The sequence below is a fragment of the Mastomys coucha genome, unplaced genomic scaffold (assembly GCF_008632895.1).
Source record: "Mastomys coucha isolate ucsf_1 unplaced genomic scaffold, UCSF_Mcou_1 pScaffold13, whole genome shotgun sequence".
Classification (NCBI taxonomy): domain Eukaryota; kingdom Metazoa; phylum Chordata; class Mammalia; order Rodentia; family Muridae; genus Mastomys; species Mastomys coucha.
This window is the reverse complement of record NW_022196895.1, coordinates 79600212-79607405: the sequence shown is the minus strand read 5'-3', so window position 1 is coordinate 79607405 and position 7194 is coordinate 79600212. Positions and strand designations below refer to the sequence as shown.

The 7194-nt window shown below is 37.9% G+C and overlaps 1 long non-coding RNA gene across 1 annotated transcript; it reads left to right on the top strand.

The window, feature by feature from the left end:
* The first annotated feature begins 283 nt into the window (after nucleotides 1-283).
* On the top strand, nucleotides 284-5863 carry LOC116087756. The gene is made up of 2 exons (XR_004117622.1): nucleotides 284-566; nucleotides 5714-5863. It is a non-coding gene; the product is annotated as an uncharacterized LOC116087756 (long non-coding RNA).
* The last annotated feature ends 1331 nt before the right edge of the window (nucleotides 5864-7194 follow it).

The window sequence follows — 7194 nt, the reverse complement described above, 5'->3', positions numbered from 1 at the left end:
CCTCAGTGGGAAAGGATGTGCCTAGCCCTGCCCAGACTTGGTGTGCCAGGGTGGATGGATACCCAGGAGGGCCTTCCACCCTCTCAGAGAAGGGAAGGGGGCATAGGAGAGAGACTGTGTGAGGGGGACAGAGAGGGGACAGCAATTAGGATGTAAAGTGAATTTTTAAAAAAAGTAACTAAAGAAAAATGACATTTACTGAGCTAAAAATACCAGATTCCCTTGTGTGCAGTTTCCTGACTTTAGAAGCATACATGTATTTCCCAAAGCATCGTCCATTCTTCAGGAGCCCTGCTCGTGGGGACGTCATGTAAATAATTCGGAACATACAGCATTTTGTGTGTGCTTTTTTGTTCTCCCCTCAGCATAATGCATTTGAGACTCAGTTTCGGTGTCCTGTTTATTGTCGCTCCCGCCCCACCCCCGTTTGCTGTGTAATATTTATTGCAACACAATGCCTTACTTTCTTCCAGCTGGTGGACAGCTGAGTTGTATCCAGTTTTTTCGCAACCCTGCAAGTGTGTACTTCCGGATTTTTAGTGGATACATGCTGTCAGTTTTCTCAGGTAAGTTATCCAGGTATGGGGATGTTGGGCCATGGGGAAGTGAATAACTGACTACTTAAAATATTTATTTCTGTCTCTGCCCACACCCCGGTGGGTGTACATGTACGCATGTGGAGATTAGACGGCATTTTGGGGAATCCAGTTTGGCTTTCCTCTTGTTGACGCAGGGTCTTCTTTCTGCTGCTGCACAGTGTATGTAGCCCAGGCTAGCTGGCTCTCTTGTCTGTTTCTAATCTCAGTGTAGGAGTACTGAGATTGCGCAAGAGAGTCCTCCCAGTGCAAACATCTTCCGTGGGTTCTGGATATCACACTTGGGTTGCTTCGCAAGTGCTTTGATCTGCTGCTGAGTCATCTCCATCTAAATGATTGGCTGTTAAGGGTGTTCAAAGTGATTTGTATGTGAATTGGGAACACTGGGTCCGGTCAGCTTTTTAATAGCGTGGCTATTTCTGCTTATGGTTTTAATTTGTATTTCCCAAATGACCATAGTCACCGATCTTTTTGTGAAAATTTTGGATATCTGCATGTTTTTACCAACGTTTTTGTAGAATTTTTTAAAAAAAAATTTTAAATTAGATAATTCGTTTTCTTATAATTGATTTCAGGAGGTTTGCAAATTGATAGACTGTTCTAGATGTGGGTCCCTTCTGAAGGACTCTGCCCCAGCCTGTATCTTGTCTTTTAGTTCTCCCAAGGATGAGTTTTGAAGGCCAGAAGTTCTTAATTTTAGGGATTCTGACTTACTAATTTTTTTTCCTTTTATGGACCATGTTTTTGGCACTGAGATTAAAGAGAGTGTTGGAGGGAACCTTTCTCAGCTCTTAAGGGTTCAAAGATTTCCTTTATGTTTTTTTTCTGAAGATTTTTGTAGCTTGAAGTTTTATATTTAGGTACATGACTCATTGGAGTTCAACTTTTCTCTAAAGTCGAGGTATTTCTTAAATATCATTGAATTTTTTTTTCATTTTTTTTGTACTGTTTATTAGAAAAAAATTAACTTTTCTATTGGTTTTCCTTACTATATATTCAAAGTTCACTTGGCAGTATATGTCTATATCTACTTCCTGGCTCTTTCTGTTCCATTGATCTGTTATGTATATGAAACAACCATGCCTATATAAATGTGTGTGTGTGTGTGTGTTGCAAGAGGAGCAACTGCTCTGAATTGACGAACTATTTCTCTATCACTTTATCTACATTTAAAAGATTGTTGTTTGTATCATGTTTATCAATGTATGTATATTAGAGCTGTTAATTTCTGCAGAACCCTGCCTGGTACTTTGACTGAGATTGTACATCTCTTTTTGACATGTTCAGTTTTCATATCAATGTCTTGTAGACCCTAGTGTACAATTCCTTTATATCTGTTGTAAGACTAATTTATAAGCACAACATATTTTAGTGTTATTGTAAACATTTGTATTTTTACACTTTTTTCAACATATTTTTATTAATTATTTTTCAATATGTGTTGTTACTATCAAGAACAACAGTTTGTTTTGAGATACTTGTGTCCTGCAATCAAACTGAACTGATTTACTTCTTCTACCAGTTTAAGATATTTTTCCAGGCTCTGATCATTTGTGTATGTCATTGTAAGATCTTCAAAATTGGGTTTATCATAATTTTTCTTCTCTTATCTAACTTGTTGAAATATGTTTGAAGCACCTGTGCTGTCAAATGATGGTATCAAAGTGGCTTTTAAGTATGTTCAAAACTGTGTCAGTGTGTTTGTGCTGGACTTGGTAACACTGTGTGTAGTCAGGGTCAGGCTTTCTACTGATGAGTAGTAATTTCTGCTTGTGGTTTTAGCTTGCCAGTTTCTCTGCAGCCCAGTCAGTGTTTAAAACTATTACTGGATTTGTGAAACTTTGTATCCTCTATGAATTGATCTCAGTATTATTATGGCATATGTATGTGAACCTGTATGAGTATTTGTGAACCCTGCACACACAAGTACTCATGGATGTCTGAAGAGGGCATAGGATCATCTGTTAACTGGAGGACAAAGGCAGTTATGAGCTGCTGTCTTGGTGCTGGGAACTGAACCTCGGTCATTTGTAAGAGCAACAACTGCTCTTAACTAACAAGCCATCTCTCTAGCAGTTTGTCTACATTTAAAAAAAATATTGGTTTGTATCATGTATTATTTTCCAGTTTTTGAACTTTTATAGAAATTGTCACTATTCTTAATTAGCTTTTTTAATTGGGAGAACATAGATAGATGAGGTTGTTTAATACTCACATGACAATCTCTGCCTTTTATTTGAATATCTAGATAGTTTACACTTAGTATAATTATTGATACAGTGTCTTAAATTCTATTATATTGGTATTTATCTCCTAAAGTGCCATGCAGAGTTTCTTTATCTTTTTCTGTTGTCTTTTGATTATTTGAGCATTTTATTGCTACATGTTATATCCTGTGTTGGCTTGCTAATTATGATACATTGTTATGTTTGAATGTAATAGTTAAGTGATTTATAGTATATAACTTCCTTCACGTGGTATCTTAATACTTCCTACGTGGTGTAAGAATTTTATAGAGGCTGAGGAGCTAGCTCAGCCAGCAAAGTGCTTGCTCGGTAAGCATGAGAACTGATCATTGATCCCCAGTATCCACATAAAACTCATAGTGCGGTGGAATGTGTTTGTAATCCAAGCACTGTGGAGATGGAGGTGTGTATGTAGCTTCCAGACAAGAGTGCTAGTCTAACCTGTGAGCCCTAGATCCCAGTGATAGACTTTGATTCAAAATTGAATGTCAATAGCTCTCAAGAAAAGCGGTATACCTTTTCTCAAGAGATATACCTCTGGCCTTCACACTCATATGTATGCACACACACACACACACAAACACACATGCACACACATGTGTATTACTTATACTCTCTTATACATGCATGTGTGTACAATGTACATACATACATACATACACACATAAGTACTTAAGTTATAGATTTAATTTTTCTCTCTGACTTGTGGTACTATACTTGGGTATCTGACTCTTAATGTTTGCCTTAAAGACTCAAATATCTATTAAAGAAATTTAAATACTTATACTTTTATACTTATCTGTATAGTCATCCTTTCCACTGATGAATAGAATCCAAACTTTCTACAAAACTTGCCACAATGCTGTGTAGGCAAAAGTGCAACCACAGAGAAGCCTTAGGATTTACCCAGCATTCCAAGAGGGGTCACTTTCATCTCTATTCAGGATTAATGCAGAATACCTGAACTGATAACACACATTTGCAGCATGTATGTCTGGGGAAGTACTTGTTTAATCATTGATCACATTGTTTTGGAGTCTTTTTCATTGACTTAGACTCTGGTTTGACCCGAAATCTTGAAACAAGACAAAAAAAAACAAAACAAAATTTTAAAAAACCAAAAAATAAATAAACAAAAAAACCTCCAAAAATCAAATAAACAAAACAACAACAAAAACAAAGTCCCAAAACCTGAAACCAAAACCAAAATAAAACACACAAACCAAAAAACCAATAACAAGCACAAGCACCCAAACCCTCACACTTCATTACTTTCCCCTTTTGTTTTCTCTTTATGATTTTGTACTTCAGAGGAGCCTTTCCAGTGTTTCCTGGCTTGTGTTGTTTTTGAGAAGAAGTCTGTTGGAATTATGATTGTTTCTCTCTAGTTGGGTTGACCCCCCCAGTCTTCTGATGTTCTTTGTAATCTTAAGGCATCTGTTTCCTCTTCACATTTCATTTTGGGTTATTATGGCTTTAAGATGGCTAGCTTTTCTTCTATAATATCTAATCTTCAGTTTATGACACTCATTTAATTTTACTCTGTAGTCAATTTTATCTTTTTTCTTTTATTGAAAAATAGACTTTTTTTTTGTTTCCTCACACAATACACCCCGATTGTGGTTTTCCCTTCTCTATTTTCCCCAGGTCTTCCTCACCTCTCTTCCCATCCGGGTCCCCCCCCACCCCCCACTTCCTGCCACTCATTAGAAATAAACAGGCTTCTGAGGGGTGGTTGTAAAACAAGAAACAATACAATAGGACAAAATGAAACTAACACATTGGAATTAGATAAAAACCAAGAGAAGGGCAGAGAATCAAAGACCCACTGGTTCACACACTCAGGAATCCCATAAAAACACTAAACTGGAAGTCATAAATATATATGCAGAGGACCTGGTGCAGACCTGCTCAGGCCCTGTGCTTACTTAATATATTCATTTATTTCTAGCTCTTCAAATACATGTAATCTATCTTTAAATCCACTTTAATGTCCTAGCCCATTAATTTAAAAAAGAATGCATGTCATTTCTGAGACTGTTACACTGAGCAGACTTCCCCTCAATTTATATCATATTATCCTGTTGTTTTGCATTATTGATATTTTTATTATATGTAAACATATTATAAATTATAGTAAGGGATGGACAATTTACAACCATATAAATTTCTGAAACTTTGTTATCAACCTAGTAATGTTTCTCAGAAACTTTCTAAGACTTGTCTTTTTTTTTTCTTCCCCCCAGGTATTTGTATAACAACATTTAATCTGTTTCCTTAGACACTGATGAAAAAGCACTCTGTCAACATACACCTAAAATCACAGTGCCAGAGGGAAGCAAAAAGGCATCTTTAGGTTTCTGAAAGATGAGAGCTGCTACTGTAGAGTTGGGCGTACAGGAAGGCCATCACTCAGAGGAAAGGAGAAAGAAAACATTTTCTGAAGACAGGAAAATGGATACAATCTGTTGTTAACAGTCTGATCAAAGACTTGTCAGTGGTAGCTCTTCAAAGGCTTAACAGTGGTGAAGCCATGAGCCTAGGTCATGAGGAAGGAAGAGGGGACAGTGGACAAGAAGAATCATAAGGGTTTCTAATCAGCTGTCTTTTTCTGAGAGTTTCATACAGATCAGATTTCATGATTACGACAAATACTCTAGGTCTGATATCTATGCTACTTAATATTGTAATAAGCCTAGGATTCTTTCAGAAATGTCCAGCTGTGGTCAATGGACCACAAGTACCCCTGGATAGCTGCGAATACAGCACTAAATTATTAAAAATATTTCAAGATGTTAGTTTTGAAACGTGATTGTATAGATCTTAAGCTTGACCTTTGTAGATCACAAGGTTGTGTGTCAATGTCAACAGTGTTTTCCAGATGCATCTGCTACACATTGATGTCTTAAAGAGAAGAAGAAAGGAACCTTAGCGGAGGCAAGGCTTCCTCACTGAGGAAAACCAGTGACAACTCTAATAAACATTGGTGTGTATATTCTAACACAGAGAGCATTATAAAGTGAAAATTTCTGGTTTTGTTGTGTCACATGATGTTTCTATGGAAGCTGTCCCATGAGAGGGCATGTGATGTTTTGATGAAAACAAACACTTTAGAGGGCACATGATGTTTAGAAAGAATATAAAAGGATCCCCACAAACAGTGAGAGGATGCTCTTGCATTGCTAGGCCATACAACTCTTCACTGGTCTCCCTTCTTCGCTGGCCAGGGGCAGAGGCACAGAGATACAGAGACAGAGGGACAGAGAAACACACAGAAAGGGGGACAGAGAAAGAGAGAAGCAGAGACAGATGGGCACAGAGACAGGGAGACAGACAGACACAGAGACAGAGAGAATGTTGACCTAAGTCCAACAGCTTATGTAGAATTTAACCGAAGATGAATGAGTAGAGAGATTATGGATTAAACTGCAATACGACAAGTAGATCTTTTAGAAAAGAAATAAATATTGGAAAGGTTTTTTGATACATAGACACAGGCAGAGTTCTTAGAGTTGACACTAAAAAATCCATTAATAAAGAAAGAAATTGTCCAAGTGGACTTCATCCAAATTATAAAGAAATACTGTTCAAAAGCTTGTGTGGAGCCTATAATTGAACAAATGACTGATTTTTTTGGAAAGCATTTGTAGACCACAGAAGCCACAAGCACCAGCACACAAAACCTTCGAGACCTGGTCATGCTAGCCTTGGGAGAGGGCCCCCTTATTGAAACCTGAAAAGGAAGAGATGTTCAGCTGTGCTGCCATGCACGAAGGCTAGGACGAACTGAACAGCCCATCTGTCAGAAAGGCACACATGTTACCGTAACAGGATCAAATTCTGCTGTGGATGTGAGTCGCTCTTGCTGGTAATCCAACCCAGGAAGCAGCTTTTACAGTTAAAAAGAATACACCCTAAATATTCCATTTCATTATGAGTCCACTACTTGACAATTGGACAGTTCTTCCAGAGGTGGGTATACTGTTAGAAAAAAAGAACAGAGAAGTTAATAGATGGCCTCTCCCCTCACCTCCTGCCTCAAGGCTTATTCCCAAGCAGAAAGCCCCTGTAGCTCCTTCAGTACATATATGACTGAGCAAACTAGCTCACACCTAAGCAACCCACCCTTCAGTAAGAGGAACAAGCTCTTGTTAGACAGGAAAACATACATGGATTTCCAGGCCTTTGTGCTAAGTAGAGGAAGCCAAAGCAAGACTTGCATTTTGTGTTTCCATCAGCAGAGCGTTTGAAATGGGAAAGCTTGGAAAAACATTTCTGGGGCTCATGGAGGAGGGAGAAGAGACACTTATTAAATGAGAAAACAAGATGTCCTTGTGGTAATAGGAATTCGC